The 18,144-nt window shown below is 40.0% G+C and overlaps 1 pseudogene; it reads right to left on the bottom strand.

Moving 5' to 3' along the window:
• Nucleotides 1-4,196: 4,196 nt before the first annotated feature.
• On the bottom strand, nt 4,197-4,907 carry LOC111142920 (annotated as a pseudogene).
• Nucleotides 4,908-18,144: the final 13,237 nt, after the last annotated feature.

Genomic DNA, 18,144 nt, shown 5'->3' with positions numbered 1-18,144 from the left:
AGTCTTAAAAATTTTTTTTTTTTTACTTTTTAAAGTAATCTCTACACCCAGCGTGGGGCTTGAAACTCACAACCCTGAGATGAAGATTTGCTCGCTCCTTCCGCTGAGCCAGCCAGGCACCTCAAGTCTTTGATATTCTCTCTCTCTCTCTCTCTCTCTTTTTTTTTTTAAAGATTTTATTTACTTACCTGACAGAGATCACAAGTAGGCAGAGAGGCAGGCAGAGAGAGAGGGGGAAGCAGGCTCCCCACTGAGCAGAGAGCCCAACGCGGGTCTCGATCCCAGGACCCTGGGATCATGACTTGAGCTGAAGGCAGAGTCTTTAACCCACTGAGCCACCCAGGTCTCCCAAGTCTTTGATATTCTATCCTATACGATGTGGAGCTCAATACTCTTCCTCTTGAGTGACTTGCTTCTAATGAATAGAATATGTCAAGAGTGACATAGTTGTGTCTTTGAGACTGTCATAAAAGGGATTGTGACTTCTTCCTTGCTGTCTCTCAGATCACTCACCATTGGGGAGGCCAGCTTGCATGTTATGGCAATGTTCTCCTTATGGAGGTATCTACATGGGGAGGTACTGAGGCTTCCTGAGCACAGCCAGAGCTAACTTGGCAGGTATGTGAATGAATTATCAGCGTGGAAACAGGTCTGCCTGCCCCACTCAAGCCTTCAGCTGACCGTAGACTTCGTCAACATCTAGACTGCAACTCATGACTAAAGCTGAACCAGAATCGCATAGCTAAGCTGCCCCCAGATTCCTGACCCATGAAACTGTGTGAGATAATAGGTGTTTATTATTGGGAGCCACTAAGCTTTGGGGTACTTTAATATGCAGCAATAGGTAACTAATACAGAGTAGTTTTTATTTGATCCTTTCTCTCCTACTTCTTTCCTTTTGACCCTTTTCCTGAAGATTCAGCCCTTCAGATCATAATACATTTTGCTGATTCTTCTGCAAAGAAGCTCTATTCTTTACCCCTCACTTACTGTATTTTCTGCTCTGTTGTATTCCTTCATTTCTGAAACCTTGGCCTACCATCCACTCATTCTGAGGGTCTGCCCAGCCTCCACTGTACAGAGACCACTCTCCATAGGTCTCTTGCATTTTACAATAACTTGTGAGCAGAAAGACTAACTGCCTTTTTGTTCTGGTTGATCTTTCCAAGGATGCAGATTTGCTTACTGTCCAGTATAATAAAATCATATCTTCCAGGGTGCCTGGGTAGCTCGGTTGGTTAAGCATCTACCTTTGGCTCAGGTGCTGATCCCAGGTCTCTAGGATTGAGCCCTGAGTCGGGCTGCCTGCTCAGCGGGAAGTTTGCTTCTCCCTCTCTCTCTGCCCCTCCCCCTGCTCGTGCTCTCTAACTCTCTCTTAAATAAATAAATAAAATCTTTTAAAAAAATACTATCGTCCTCTGGTGCAAAGGTCAGACAGGCTTGCTTATTGCCCATTAGAAAAGATTTGGGTTTCATGAATTCAGTATTCCTCAGCTGTGAAGCAAAGCTACCATATCCCTCAGTGGGATCTACTGAGGCCCTTCTCCTTCACCCCTGGCATTTGGAGAGTAGGGGTAGCCCAAACTGAAATGGTGCTCAGGTGGCTGGTTGTGCCATGGACAAGTAGGACCTTTGTCTGATGCAGGATCTCATGGCTCCTGCGGGCTCACTTGTCAGCGTGCAAGAATGGTAAAGCTCAGATTCTTCGTAGTTCTTGACAGTTTTGACCCACTCTCAGTCCCACCTGAAGTTGTAATCATGCCTCTATTCTGTTCTCTCCTTCATTCACCAAATGAAAACGGACTACATGTGCTAAATCTCTAACTGCCGCCCATTCTGATTGCATTTGGTTTTGTTTTGAACACATCTTAGTAAACAGCTGCAGGCGAATCTCAAGCACACTCTTCTCATTTCTGCTTTGGAACTCTATCTAGAAGGTGGCTGTAGTTTTTTCTGTGACATCTTCCGTGTATTCTTCTCCCTGGAACCATTACGCCTACCCCTTATACATGTGTGAAACTTACCTCTTCTGGGAAATGGTTACCCATTGTTCTTTCCCTTTCTGTGGTCATCAACTGAGTCCCCCTTACTCCATCCTTGCTTTCTCTTGCTTCCCTCTACCACTTATCTCCTCCGTGTTACGCAACAGTAGTTAATGGGAGACGTCAATGTAGGTTTTTAAAAATCATCTGTTACCTGGATAGATGTCTTTTTCCTATAGAGGGTAAGAAACCCCTTGAAAGCGAGGGACTTGGAATTTGTTTTTATTTATTTATTTATTTATTTATTTATTTATTTAAGATTTTATTTATTTGAGAGAGAGACAGAGATAGTGAGAGAGAGAGAGGGAGAGAGCATGAGCTGGAAGGAGAGGGAGAAGCAGGCTCCCCGCTGAGCAGGGAGCCTGATGCAGGACTCGATCCCAGGGTCCTGGGATCATGACCTGAGCTGAAGGCAGCCGCTTACCTGACTGAGCCACCCAGGTGTTCTGGAATTTGTTTTCTTTCTTCTTCTTCTTCTTCTTTTTTTTTTTTTTTTTTAAAGATTTTATTTATTTATTTGACAGAGAGAGATCACAAGTAGGCAGAGAGGCAGAGAGAGAGGGGGAAGCAGACTCCCTGCTGAGCAGAGAGCCCGATGTGGGGCGTGATCCCAGGACCCTGAGATCATGACCTGAGCTGAAGGCAGAGGCTTAACCCACTGAGCCACCCAGGAGCCCCTGGAATTTGTTTTCTTAGTAAGACATTCAGGTCTGGAGAGTCCACTTGACATCGTGGTCACTTACCCAGTGCTGGCAGACCCACTTTGTCTGGCTTCCTGGGATAATCTGAATCTCATCTGGTGACCTCACCTTGTTTTTCAGACACAGACTGAGAAGCCGTGAACAGGCACTGAAATCACATCCATCCCAAGAAGCCGCTGGCAACCCTGGAACCGGCCTGCGGCTGCTCCTACACAGCTGTATCTTTTTTTCAGCCCAAACCTTTCTTACCTTATCTTAGCCTTTATCCACGACATCTTACCCTTTACCTCAGGCTCCTGTAGTGTAAACTGTCCTCTGGAGAAAAAAAATCACCAAAGCTCTTCAGTCTTTTGTCCATTGACTAACTCTTACGTTCTCATTCTTATGCCCTTTAATGCTCTCCCTCTGAGATAAGATTGGGCTCCTTGGTTTCATATTCTGTTTTCTGTGGGAAAGCATTAAAAATAAGAACTAAACAAAAAGTTTTACTCTGAGGAGATTTTTTTTTTTTCTTTTTGGGGTCTCTTTTTGAGGTTTAATCTAGTCTGCAAACACAGAATCTTGCTTACTCTGTCTTTCGCTCCATACAGCTGCACTCCTGGAAGCTCAGTCATTGTGGGAAGTTTTGTTTTTTTGGTACTGGGGAACTTTTATATAGAGCTTTTCAGAGATCATCTCCCTTCTCCACACCAGCTCCACTGCGGGCTTGTGAACTTGAAGCCACGTGCGTCCGTGTTTGTGCGCACGTGCACACATTAGAAAGAGAAAAAGAGATTTCTCACCAAGCAGGCTCTTTCCCGAGTCCTGGTGAGGGAGTGCAGGGTGAATTTGTCCTCCTGATGGGTCACATGGCCAGCGGCTTCTTCGATTCTGTCAAGTTATACAATAGCAGTTTTCCCTACCAGTTTTGTGACTTACCTTTTTAGAATTTGAGTGGATTTGAGGGCTAGTAGGTAAAGTAGTGAGAGATAGAAAATTATGGCTCATTTTCATTGGTGGCAGGAGGGGATTCATAACTACAGACATTTTACTGATAAAATGACATAATATATGAAAAATGCAATAGACATTTTTTATTGTCATCTCTTACTACGTATGAAATTGTCTCCAATGTAAGTTTTAACCTGATTAAATGTGATAGACATTTAAAAATCTATGTAAATTCAAAAAATTCTCTTTATGTACACTGTCTTTTGTCTAGAATCTAGCAAATTAGTACCTTTCATCGCAGGACTTCTGCTTAACCTAGTAATTAAAAACAACCAAAAAAGAAATACAAACCAAGGCAACTACGAATACCAATATTGAATAAAGCATTAAAAAGAGAAACAAAACAAACAAAGAAACAAAAATAAAAAGAGAAACACAGGATAACTTTTTCCCTTTGAAAATGCAGAGTGAATCTTTAAGTTAGCGCTCCCCCCACAAAAAAAAAAAAAACCCAAGAAAATAATCATCCACCTCCAGGGTAAACTTTCCTGCTCAGGGGCACACACTGACTGTAGATATTCTCTGTGCTCCTGTGGATAGCACAGCACAGGCTCATACTGAAGACTGTGCCAGATATTATCACCACAGCAGTCCTGATGCCCACGCGCCGAGGATGTGGGATTTGCTGTCAGAGACCTCTTTGATGGCCTCAGAGCAAGGCTTCACTGGGATGCTTGGGAGGAAATCCTTTTAGCGGGCGGATGCCTGAGATAAGTTTTTGCACTCCTCCTGCCACACCACAGCAGTCTAGTGCAGAGGGGATGGCTGTTAGCATCCTGCTGGGGCTTGTCCTTGACTTTCAGCTTGTCCTTGTAAAACTCCTGGACTGAATCACCTCATCTTCATGCGACTATCCCAGCCGCCTGCCACGGTTTCAGTGGCGAATATCACCAAGAGGAGGCCAGAGAGCAATCCCTGCATGCACTGGGGCTCTTGCCCTGCAGCCCAGCAGCCCAGGAAACCCACCAGCATCCCGAGGGCACCAGCTGCAATCAGAATTTATACTCAGTATGGAAGCTGGAATGGTCATTTTCTTGCTTCAAGTTGTTCTTGGTCTCAGATTCAAACAAGAGCTAAGTCCACTGACAAGGAATGCAAGCCTGGGGAGCCTGAAGATGAAACTAAACCCACAGAGCAGGTATATGAGGTCCTTGGTACCTTTTTTGACCAGCATGGTGAAGGATGGACAGGCTGGACTCTGGGTGTGGCATGAAGCGTGTGCAACGGCAGGGACCTGAGGTGTCTGCAGCTGCCCGAACTTCTTTTTGATACTATTATTCTTTTAAATTGCTATAAAGAACCTAATGAAAAGAAACTCTGTTAGGAAAATCTTTATCATTTTGGTCTGGTGAAAATAGAGTGTTTGTTTTTACTGCCGAATTGTTTTTCTCTCTAGATAGTAAAAATACTTTTTACAAGGGACTTTCAGAAAAAAAGTAGCTAAGTACATGTGGCTATTTTACTTGACATCTTAATATTTAAAGGTTTTTTTTCGCCCCTTGGGCCAGATTATTACTTACGTTACATACTATGAATTTTCTGTAAGTTACTACATAACTGGCAGAAATATTTGGCTTAAATTACCATGATATTTATCACAATTTCTGCTGGAGACATGCAAATATTTTTAGAAATTATAAAATATTTCAAACATAGAAAAAATAAAATAACTGATTCCCAGATTAAGCCTATGAACTTTTTCCTATTCATGCTCCAAATTCCATTTTCTCCTCTCCCTCTCTAGAGGTTAACTTAATTTTACTATATCACAGGTGGGGTTCCCCAGGAAACAGGCTCTGAGACTGAGGTTTATAGATGGAGGTTTTCTGTGAGGTGCTCTCAGGAGACAAACCAATGAAGGATGAGGAAAGCAGAACTGGGGAAAACTTTCAGCATTTTAATTATATGTTTGGGTGTGGTTTTCTTTAAATTTATCCCATGTGGTTCATTGAGGTTCTTGGATCTGTAAATTTATGTCTTTCACCAAATTTGGGGCATTTTTAGCCATTATTTAAATATTTTTTGGGGGGGGGGGGACCTTTTTCTTTTTCCTTTCCTTCCAGAACTCCAGCAAGATAAATCTTAGACCTTTTGATATTATTCTAATACAGAGCTTTGTTTGTTATTTCTATTTCTTCCCCTATTATTCAGATTGGATTCATTTCTACTCTTACTCAGATTAGATAATTTCTACTGATCTGTCCTCAAGTTCACTCACTATTTATCTCTGTTTTACTATTGAGGTCTCTCTGGTGAATTAAAAAATTTCTGTTACTGTAATTTTCAATTATAGAATTTTCATTTAATACTGATTTGCTGAAAATGCCTATTATTCCATTTGTTGCCAGATTGTTGTTTTGCCCTTACTTTGTGTGGCGTGGTTATAATAATTGCCATAGCTTTTTTTGTTTGATAATTTCAATATTTGGGGTCATCTTAGTGTTGGTGTCTGTTGATTGCTTCTTATTTTCAGTTGTCTACATGTTCCTAGATCTTTGCATGTTGAGAAATTCTCGACTGTATCTTGGCCATTTTGAATACTATGTTATGAGATTCTGGGCTCAGCTAAAATCTGAAGAATGGCTTCTGGTTCTCTTCCTCCTCCTTCTTTTACTTCTCTCTTTTTTAATGCAAACAATTAACACTATAAGATATAGACTTCAAGTCCTGACCTGTTTTCTGTGGGCTTAGAATGTCAGTTTAGTTTTCAAAGAGTTTGCAATGCTCTTCTGGTTTTCACAGTTTGTGCATCTTCCCTGGTGGTCAACACCATAGTTCTGTTCTCAAAGCCTTCACTATGCTGATTGTGTTAGATTTCATGCATATTCAGATTGAGAGTGAGTTCAAGACTTCATACAGAAGTTTAAGGAATCACTTTCTTTCAGCTTTTTTCTTTCCAGATTTATTCCGCATTTCTATATTGTTATAGTGTATGTGTGTTTTGGAGGGGTATCCATACAAACTTGGTTTATCATTTTTGCCAAAACCAGAATTCTACATAATTACATTAAACAGTTTATTACATTCATGTAATTTCTTTTATGACAAAAGGATGCAATTTTGATATTTAAAAACTTTTATCAAAAGTTCATGTAACAGATGATGTTAATGCTCCTCTACTGTTTTCTCAGATCCCTTTACCATTTTGTCCCCAGAGGCTTTCATTTCTGACAGCCAGCACCTGCACTCTTTTGTCAGGAAGCTGCTTTTAGGCTGAGTGTCTAGTTTGCCTGAGGATGCATAGAGGTAGAGTCTGGGAATTTGCATCCTCGGTGGACAGCCCCAATACCAATGGCCAGTTGGGATGGGAGTGTCATATTTCAGCTCCCTCAGTCCTGATCTGTCAACCCTAAGGTGGAACCTAAACTGCCCAGCTCCCTGTTAGAATTGAGTTAAAGTTCTCCCTCATGAGATTATGCTGAGTATTGGCATCCTTGTTTGGCTCCCTTAAATTCCCTGCCCACTTCCCCATTCTTTGCTGTTTTTTCCTTAGAAAACTTCTTCATAAATAACTTTCCTATCAATTGTTGTTCCAAGATCCACTTTTGGGCCAGTATAACAGATAGAATTCTAAGATGGCCCTCAAGAGTTCCTGGTGTATATATCCTGTATAATCCCCTTCTTTTGAGCATGAATGGGGCCTGTTTTTTATTTTTTTTTTATTTTTATTTTATTTTTTATAAACATATATTTTTTTCCCCAGGGGTAGAGGTCTGTGAATCACCAGGTTTACACACTTCACAGCACTCACCATAGCACATACCCTCCCCAATGTCCATAATCCCCCCCCAACCTCCCTCCCCCCATTAACCCTCAGTTTGTTTTGTGAGATTAAGAGTCACTTATGGTTTGTCTCCCTCCCAATCCCATCTTGTTTCATTTACTCTTCTCCTACCCCCTTAACCCACCATGTTGCATCTCCTCTCCCTCATATCAGGGAGATCATATGATAGTTGTCTTTCTCCAATTGACTTATTTTGCTAAGCATGATACCCTCTAGTTCCATCCACGTCATCGCAAATGGCAAGATTTCATTTCTTTTGATGGCTGCATAGTATTCCATTGTGTATATATACCACTTCTTCTTTATCCATTCGTCTGTTGATGGACATCTAGGTTCTTTCCATAGTTTGGCTATTGTAGACATTGCTGCTATAAACATTCAGGTGCACGTGCCCCTTCGGATCACTACGTTTGTATCTTTAGGGTAAATACCCAGCAGTGCAATTGCTGGGTCATAGGGTAGTTCTATTTTCAACATTTTGAGGAACCTCCATGCTGTTTTCCAGAGTGGCTGCACCAGCTTGCATTCCCACCAACAGTGTAGGAGGGTTCCCCTTTCTTCGCATCCTCGCCAGCATCTGTCATTTCCTGACTTGTTAATTTTAGCCATTCTGACGGGTGTGAGGTGGTATCTCATTGTGGTTTTGATTTGTATTTCCCTGATGCCGAGTGATGTGGAGCACTTTTTCATGTGTCTGTTGGCCATCTGGATGTCTTCTTTGCAGAAATGTCTGTTCATGTCCTCTGCCCATTTCTTGATTGGATTATTTGTTCTTTGGGTGTTGAGTTTGCTAAGTTCTTTATAGATTTTGGACACTAGCCCTTTATCCGATATGTCATTTGCAAATATCTTCTCCCATTCTGTCAGTTGTCTTTTGGTTTTGTTAATTGTTTCCTTTGCTGTGGAAAAGCTTTTGATCTTGATAAAATCCCAATAGTTCATTTTTGCCCTTGCTTCCCTTGCCTTTGGCGATGTTCCTAGGAAGATGTTGCTGCGGCTGAGGTCGAAGAGGTTGCTGCCTATGTTCTCCTCAAGGATTTTGATGGATTCCTTTCTCACATTGAGATCCTTCATCCATTTTGAGTCTATTTTTGTGTGTGGTGTAAGGAAATGATCCAATTTCATTTTTTTGCATGTGGCTGTCCAATTTTCCCAACACCATTTGTTGAAGAGGCTATCTTTTTTCCATTGGATATTCTTTCCTGCTTTGTCGAAGATTAGTTGACCATAGAGTTGAGGGTCTATTTCTGGGCTCTCTATTCTGTTCCATTGATCTACGTGTCTGTTTTTGTGCCAGTACCATGCTGTCTTGATGATGACAGCTTTGTAATAGAGCTTGAAGTCCGGAATTGTGATGCCACCAACTTTGGCTTTCTTTTTCAATATTGCTTTGGCTATTCGAGGTCTTTTCTGGTTCCATATAAATTTTAGGATTATGTGTTCCATTTCTTTGAAAAAAAATGGATGGTACTTTGATAGGAATTGCATTAAATGTGTAGATTGCTTTAGGTAGCATAGACATTTTCACAATATTTATTCTTCCAATCCAGGAGTATGGAACATTTTTCCATTTCTTTGTGTCTTCCTCAATTTCTTTCATGAGTACTTTATAGTTTTCTGAGTATAGATTCTTAGTCTCTTTGGTTAGATTTATTCCTAGGTATCTTATAGTTTTGAGTGCAGTTGTAAATGGGATGGACTCCTTAATGTCTCTTTCTTCTGTCTTGTTGTTGGTGTAGAGAAATGCAACTGATTTCTGGGCATTGATTTTATATCCTGACACTTTACTGAATTCCTGTACAAGTTCTAGCAGTTTTGGAGTGGAGTCTTTTGGGTTTTCCACATATAGTATCATATCATCTGCGAAGAGTGATAGTTTGACTTCTTCTTTGCCGATTTGGATGCCTTTAATTTCCTTTTGTTGTCTGATTGCTGAGGCTAGGACTTCTAGTACTACGTTGAATAGCAGTGGTGATAACGGACATCCCTGCCGTGTTCCTGACCTTAGCGGAAAAGCTTTCAGTTTTTCTCCATTGAGAATATTTGCGGTGGGTTTTTCATAGATGGCTTTGATAATATTGAGGTATGTGCCCTCTATCCCTACACTTTGAAGAGTTTTGATCAGGAAGGGATGCTGTACTTTGACAAATGCTTTTTCAGCATCTATGGAGAGTATCATATGGTTCTTGTTCTTTCTTTTATTAATGTGTTGTATCACATTGATTGATTTGCGGATGTTGAACCAACCTTGCAGCCCTGGAATAAATCCCACTTGGTCGTGGTGAATAATCCTTTTAATGTACTGTTGAATCCTATTGGCTAGTATTTTGGCGAGAATTTTTGCATCTGTGTTCATCAAGGATATTGGTCTGTAGTTCTCTTTTTTGATGGGATCCTTGTCTGGTTTTGGGATCAAGGTGATGCTGGCCTCATAAAATGAGTTTGGAAGTTTTCCTTCCATTTCTATTTTTTGGAACAGTTTCAGGAGAATAGGAATTAGTTCTTCTTTAAATGTTTGGTAGAATTCCCCCGGGAAGCCATCTGGCCCTGGGCTTTTGTTTGTTTGGAGATTTTTGATGACTGTTTCAATCTCCTTACTGGTTATGGGTCTGTTCAGGCTTTCTATTTCTTCCTGGTTCAGTTGTGGTAGTTTATATGTCTCTAGGAATGCATCCATTTCTTCCAGATTGTCAAATTTGTTGGCGTAGAGTTGCTCATAGTATGTTCTTTTTTTTTTTATATATATATATTTTATTTATTTATTTGAGAGAGAGGCAGTGAGAGAGAGCATGAGCGAGGAGAAGGTCAGAGGGAGAAGCAGAGTCCCTGTGGAGCTGGGAGCCCGATGCGGGACTCGATCCCGGGACTCCGGGATCATGACCTGAGCCGAAAACAGTCGTCCAACCAACTGAGCCACCCAGGCGTCCCTCATAGTATGTTCTTATAATTGTCTGTATTTCTTTGGTGTTAGTTGTGATCTCTCCTCTTTCATTCATGATTTTATTTATTTGGGTCCTTTCTCTTTTCTTTTTGATAAGTCTGGCCAGGGGTTTATCAATCTTATTAATTCTTTCAAAGAACCAGCTCCTAGTTTCGTTGATTTGTTCTATTGTTTTTTTGGTTTCTATTTCATTGATTTCTGCTCTGATCTTTATGATTTCTCTTCTCCTGCTGGGTTTAGGGTTTCTTTCTTGTTCTTTCTCTAGCTCTTTTAGGTGTAGGGTTAGGTTGTGTACCTGAGACCTTTCTTGTTTCTTGAGAAAGGCTTGTACCGCTATATATTTTCCTCTCAGGACTGCCTTTGTTGTGTCCCACAGATTTTGAACCGTTGTGTTTTCATTATCATTTGTTTCCATGAATTTTTTCAATTCTTCTTTAATTTCCTGGTTGACCCATTCATTCTTTAGAAGGATGCTGTTTAGTCTCCATGTATTTGGGTTCTTTCCAAATTTCCTCTTGTGATTGAGTTCTAGCTTCAGAGCATTGTGGTCTGAAAATATGCAGGGAATGATCCCAATCTTTTGATACCGGTTGAGACCTGACTTAGGACCGAGAATGTGATCTATTCTGGAGAATGTTCCATGTGCACTAGAGAAGAATGTGTATTCTGTTGCTTTGGGATGAATTGTTCTGAATATATCTGTGATGTCCATCTGGTCCAGTGTGTCATTTAAGGCCTTTATTTCCTTGTTGATCTTTTGCTTGGATGATCTGTCCATTTCAGTGAGGGGAGTGTTAAAGTCCCCTACTATTATTGTATTATTGTAGATGTGTTTCTTTGATTTTGTTATTAATTGGTTTATATAGTTGGCTGCTCCCATGTTAGGGGCATAGATATTTAAAATTGTTAGATCTTCTTGTTGGACAGTTCCTTTGAGTATGATATAGTGTCCTTCCTCATCTCTTATTATAGTCTTTGCCTTAAAATCTAATTGATCTGATATAAGGATTGCCACTCCTGCTTTCTTCTGATGTCCATTAGCATGGTAAATTCTTTTCCACTCCCTCACTTTAAATCTGGAGGTGTCTTCAGGTTTAAGATGAGTTTCTTGTAGGCAACATATAGATGGGTTTTGTTTTTTTATCCATTCTGATACCCTGTGTCTTTTGATTTGGGCATTTAGCCCATTAACATTCAGGGTAAGTATTGAGAGATATGAATTTAGTGCCATTGTATTGCCTGTAAGGTGACTGTTATTGTGTATTGTCTCTGTTTCTTTCTGATCTACTACTTTTAGGGTCTCTCTTTGCTTAGAGGACCCCTTTCAATATTTCCTGTAGAGCTGGTTTGGTATTTGCAAATTCTTCCAGTTTTTGTTTGTCCTGGAAGCTTTTAATCTCTCCTTCTATTTTCAATGATAGCCTAGCTGGATATAGTATTCTTGGCTGCATGTTTTTCTCGTTTAGTACTCTGAATATATCATGCCAGCTCTTTCTGGCCTGCTAGGTCTCTGTGGATAAGTCTGCTGCCAATCTAATATTTTTACCATTGTACGTTACAGACTTCTTTTCCTGGGCTGCTTTCAGGATCTTCTCTTTGTCACTAAGACTTGTAAATTTTACTATTAGGTGACGGGGTGTGGACCTATTCTTATTGATTTTGAGGGGGGGTTCTCTGAACCTCCTGGATTTTGATGCCTGTTCCCTTTGCCATATTGGGGAAATTCTCTCCAATAATTCTCTCCAATATACCTTCTGCTCCCCTCTCTGTTTCCTCTTCTTCTGGAATCCCAATTATTCTAATGTTGTTTCGTCTTATGGTGTCACTTATCTCTCGAATTCTCCCCTCGTGGTCCAGTAGCTGTTTGTCCCTCTTTTGCTCAGCTTCTTTATTCTCTGTCATTTGGTCTTCTATATCGCTAATTCTTTCTTCTGCCTCATTTATCCTAGCAGTGAGAGCCTCCATTTTTGATTGCACCTCATTGCTAGCTTTTTTGATTTCAACTTGGTTAGATTTTAGTTCTTTTATTTCTCCAGAAAGGGCTTTTATATCTCCCGAGAGGGTTTCTCTAATATCTTCCATGCCTTTTTTGAGCCCGGCTAGAACCTTGAGAATCGTCATTCTGAACTCTATATCTGACATATTACCAATGTCTGTATTGATTAGGTCCCCAGCCTTTGGTACTGCCTCTTGTTCTTTTTTTTGTGGTGAATTTTTCCGCCTTGTCATTTTGTCCAGATAAGAGTATATGAAGGAGCAAGTAAAATACTAAAAGGGTGGCAACAACCCCAGGAAAATATGCTTTAGCCAAATCAGAAGAGATCCCAAATCATGAGGGGGGAGAAAGGGGATAAAAAGAGGTTCAGAAAGAAGAAAAAAAAAATAAACAATTAAAAAAAGAAAACCAATAAAGAAAAAATATAAAAAGGAAAAAAATATATATATATTAGATAAACTAGTTAAAAAACGTTAAAAAAAAGAAAAGGGTAAAAGTTAAAAAAATTTAGCAGAAGAAGAAAAATAAATTGAAAAAAAAAATTAAATTAACTGCAAGGCTAAAGAATCATGGGGAGAAAGCCGAGTTCTGTGCTTTGCTTTCTCCTCCTTTGGAATTCCGCTGCTCTCCTTGGTATTGAAACTGCACTCCTTGGTAGGTGAACTTGGTCCTGGCTGGGCTTCTTGTTGATCTTCTGGGGGAGGGGCCTGTTGTAGTGATTCTCAAGTGTCTTTGTCCCAGGCGGAGTTGCACCGCCCTTACCAGGGGCCTGGCTGAGTAATCCGCTCGGGTTTGCTTTCAGGATCTTTTGTTCCCTGAGCGCTTTTCGTAGAGTTCCGGAGGGCGGGAATGAAGATGGCAGCCTCCCGGTCTCCAGCCTGGAGGAGCCGAGCGTCCGGGGTGGGGCCTGTTTTTATGATGAGATAGTCACTCCCTTAATTCAGTTACATCATGTGGTGAAGGTGATGGGATCATCCATCCTTGATTACTAGGACTCAGTTTTGCACTCTGGAGTGAGATACTGTCCTGGACTGGAGAGAAGAAAATTATGACATTGTGAGAGGGCCACATGGCAAGGAAATGCAGGGCCTTGGGCAGCCAGCAGGAAAGGGGACACCTGCCCTTCTATATAAGGCATTGAATCCTGCCAACAGCCATGTGAGCCTCAGAAAGGTCCATAGCGGGACTGATGTTGTGATAGAGCACGGTCATGAGTATGGGCTCTGGAGTCCACCCTATTTTAGCTAGAACCCTGTCCTTCCACATTCTTGTAGTGACTTCAGGCAGGTTGGTTAATCTCTCTTCCCTTTCTATTTGTAAAACTGGAATACTAATAGTACTTAACACACAGGATTGTTGTGCGAGTTTATTGGGTAGCTGTGTAGCTTAGAATAGTGCATGGCACAAGGAACAATGCTTTGTAAATGGGGGCTATTATGATAGATACTATTACAGAAATACAGAAATTAATAATAATTACATCAATATTGGTAAATAAAATATATTAAATATATCAAAGTGTAATGTTAAGATATCAACATTTAATGATAAATATGTAAAACATATGCAAATACACCAAATATATTTTATAAAATACATGAGCTATTATGAACCACTTCTTTAAATAATGAAATCATTATTAATAGTGGCCACATAGTAGTAATAAATTGCTTAAAAGGTGTGGAATTATGACCCTTTCCTCTTATCCCTCTTTCTCTCTAGCCACTCTTCATGTTTTAGAACCTATCCATCCTCCTGGGTCCACCAAAAAACATCTTTTCTATAAATTCTTCTGTGATCCCACCTAACTCTGAAATTTCCTTAGTGTACTTATATTTCTCTTATGGTATTTCTCTCACTGTCCCTTGGTTAAAAGGTCTGAACTTGAATTGCATATGATAGAAACTTAATATTTGTTGAATGGATGCATGAATTAAGAGCATTGAGAGAACCTTTAAGAGTCCTTAAGCTATTCACTTATCTTTGTCTATTAATTTCTCACCACACAGTGCTGTTCTAATTCATAACAGGAACTCTCAAAATAAAGATATCAACTACACAAAACTGTGTAAGTTTTCAGTTGTTCTTTTTGGAACTCCGTGTTCATGGGGAATCTCTGGCTGTCTTTTCTTGGACAAAATGGTAGTGTGGAGAGTAGCCAGAGGGAGTTGGAGTGATTTGAAAGCATGGTAATGCTAAGTGGGCGGCAATGCTATGTTTGTAAGGAGGAATGTTATCAGTATATTTAAAAATGTTTTGAGGACTCTCTTAAAGTTTGATTTAAAAATTCTGTGTCATCTAACAAATGTATGCCTTTGGATTGGAGGGAAACGTTTGCTTTGTGCATAGTGAAGAATGGTTTTGGGTCTTGCATTTTGGTGCTCCGAAGATGCTGACTTTCAGGGAGGACATTGGACCATCAGCTGCTTTGTCCCAAGATTTCAAGATGAGAAGATCTTGTTTTTCCTTGACAACAGGAGCACAGGAATGGATAATATATTAAATAGCTCTTACAGGGTATGAATGGTGTGTGTTTGTTACCCAGAACACGTGCTTTTTCTCTTGTACAATACAGGATAGGTAGGGCTGTAATTATCATGTTACCTAGCCAGTTAGCTATTCTGTGAGACTGTTATTATGCAGAGTGTAGAGAGAACTTTATTTATGAACTCATTCTCAAGAAAAAAACAAAGACAAAAAGCTAAGCCAGCACATCATCTAATTCTCAATGTAAAATAATGCAGAAGTGTGGAAGATGAACATCTGATTTGTCACATCTGATACACTAATGTTTTATCCAAAAGGAAGAACACATTGTAACTTGCTCAGTCATCTGCATAAACACCACCTGGCCTTTTACAGGCACCTACTCAACTAACAGGAGTCAACGAATGGCAGCTCTGCTCACAGCCTTTTCACTGGTAGAAAGAGAAAAATCTCTTTTCTTTTTTAAAAAACAAAACATTTATGTATCAAGGTAGCAACATCTAATAAATTTTTTTTCAACAACATAAAACCTGGGTGATTAAAGTGAAGCCACCGGAACCTTTCATATTAGGGAATAGATGATCACAAATTACCCAGTTTTTGAATAGCTTAAAAAAATTCATTATCCTTTAAGAAGAGGGTAGATCAAACTAGTCCTTGTGTAAACCAGACCTTATAATTATTGCAACGTGAAGCCACTTTCACCCTGGATATGTCACTTAGTAAGTCTTGCATAGAAATGGCTATAGTTTTTAGTGCAAAATATTTTGCCAGAGACAGGAGGTTTTTTTCCTCCTCTGAACTGACACATTCTGGTTGTATGCCTCAGTGATCATACCTTTGTGCTACATTACACACATAGAGTAGAGGTAGCATCCCATTTCCAGTTGCACTCATATAAAAATGAGGAACCTGGGTCACTAAACTATATTGTACCAGTTTGCCTGTTTTCAAAGAAAGGGTTAGGAAAAAAAAAATCTCACTTGCCTTTACATTTTAGATTCAAGCCGGCTAACTACAAGGTGTTAACTGCTTTTTTTTTTTTTTTTTTTTTTCATTGAGAAAACCCTGCCAAAGTCTCAGTGTATTTCTGTCCACAGAGGACAGTTTAGGAAGTTAGTCTTCTGCATGTACCAGTGTGGTTTTTTTTTTGTTTGTTTGTTTGTTTTATTTTAAAGAGGAGACCATGTTCAAGTGTCACTAAACTCTGCCCTTGACCCATTCTGTTATTAAGACTGCCTTTGGGGCATCTCTAGATTCCCTAAATTCCTTTTTTTTTTTTGAGGTTTATTTATTTATTAGAAAGTCTTTATTATTTCTTAGAGAGAGAGAGAGAGAGAGGGTACAAGCAGGGGGAGCATCAGAGAGAGCGAGAAGCAGGCTTCCTGTTGAGCAGAGAGCCTGATGTGGGACTCAATCCCAGGACCCTGGGACCATGACCTGAGCCAAAGGCAGATGCTTAACTGACTGGGCCATCCAGGTTCCTATCTTTAAATACATCTTTTAGTCATTTATCACCCTAAAATTCTCCCTGGGGCCACTTGAAAAGTGACAGTTGGATTTCTGGATCCCATGACCTTAGTTGATGCTCTCATTAGTAGCCTCCTTACATATCTAGTTGGTGGTGGGGATGGTTTAACCCTCCCTGTCTTTGATTTAATGCATCATGATATACAGTTTAATTGCCCAAGAAAATAAATGTCAACACAAAGCAAATGTTTAATTTTGTATACGCTGTTCAAGTGTGTATTTCATTTGTCTTTTCATGTGACATAGAATCCCATTTTTAGGGGTGCCTGGGTGGCTCAGTTGGTTAAGCATCTGCCTTTGGCTTGGGTCAAGGTCCCTGGGTCCTGGGATGAAGCTCTGTGTGGGGCTTCCTGCTCAGTGGGGAGCCTGTTTCTCCCTCTCCCTCTGCTCCCCCTTCTTGTGTCTTCTTTCTCTGGCAAATAAATACAATCTAAAAAAAAATTCCTATTTTAATTGTATCCCCTGATTCATGTTGGAAAAGTAAGCCATAGATTAGGGAGTGAGAAGGAGCTTGCTTTTTTCCCCACTCCCAGTGCAGCCTGGAAAGTCATTTCATTTTTTTTATTTATCCTCCTAGCGAGTTTAAAGTTCTTACAATATACCAGTGTTGGGGAGAGAATAATGAAAAGTAGACATGATCCCTGCCTTCATGCTTTATGCTTTCTGGTCTAATAAATTTGAACAAATATTCATGAAATTCCAGATTCCAGAAATAACTGACAGGGTTTTTGTCTTCAGGGCCAGGGAGAAGGTGTCATTCTAGCAGTTAATATGAAATCACACTTTAAAAAATAAACCTAATATCCACTGAGCATTGTGTTACATGTTATCTCATTTAATCTTCACTTTAACGTACAAACTTACTAAGTGGGGATTATTCATCTAGTTTCCAGGTAAAGAAATGGATACACAGAGAGGTTCTGTAACTCTCCCAGTGTTAGACAGCCATCTCTCTCTATCTGATTGTAAAGCCAAATTCCTGGGTATTTGTATTGATATCAGGAGTTGAATAACCTGCTTCTGCAAAATGAATCTAAGTTTATGTTATTTAGATGAATAAATATCATCTTTCTGATGCTGACCAGAAGTTGTAAACTCAGATGTCTGCAGAGAAACCAGACAGATCTCACAACATAGCAAAGCAGGAGGGTAATAAGGAGTGATGGGGACTGAAGTAAATTCAAACTTACATTCTTTGTCTGAATCTTCCAGGTGATTGCTGCCATGTAGGAATGAAAGCCCAGAGTTAGTATCATTCTAGGTTGTATAGCACTTTTGTACAACTTAGATAAAGGTGCTCCTATATTTTGTGGATATAGACCTGGCACAGCAAATAAGTGCATGTTGGATGTCAGCCTCACTTACTCCTTAGGCCGATTCTCTGTGCAAAGAGCAACCTGTATGGCCTTCTTCTAGAGAAGCCAGATCTCTGGATTTTTAAAGTGAGTTTTCTTGATTTTTAAACGTGGACAATGGATTCAAATTAAAAAATAAATCACTGTATAGATTAAATAAAACTTATCTATGTGTTGGATTTGATCTCTTGGCCACCATTTGAAGCTTCTGAATTACAGGTTAAGCCTCAGACGTGAGAAGTAACAGTTCTAATTTATTTGGCCATCATACTTCTCAAAAATCTGGAGACAAAAGTATTTTCAGTTTTGATCCCAGAA

The sequence above is a fragment of the Enhydra lutris genome, unplaced genomic scaffold (genome assembly GCF_002288905.1).
Source record: "Enhydra lutris kenyoni isolate GAN:26980312 unplaced genomic scaffold, ASM228890v2 scaffoldscaffold9, whole genome shotgun sequence".
NCBI lineage: Eukaryota > Metazoa > Chordata > Mammalia > Carnivora > Mustelidae > Enhydra > Enhydra lutris.
Note: the sequence above shows the minus strand (reverse complement) of the source record. Positions and strands in the feature narration are given on the sequence as shown.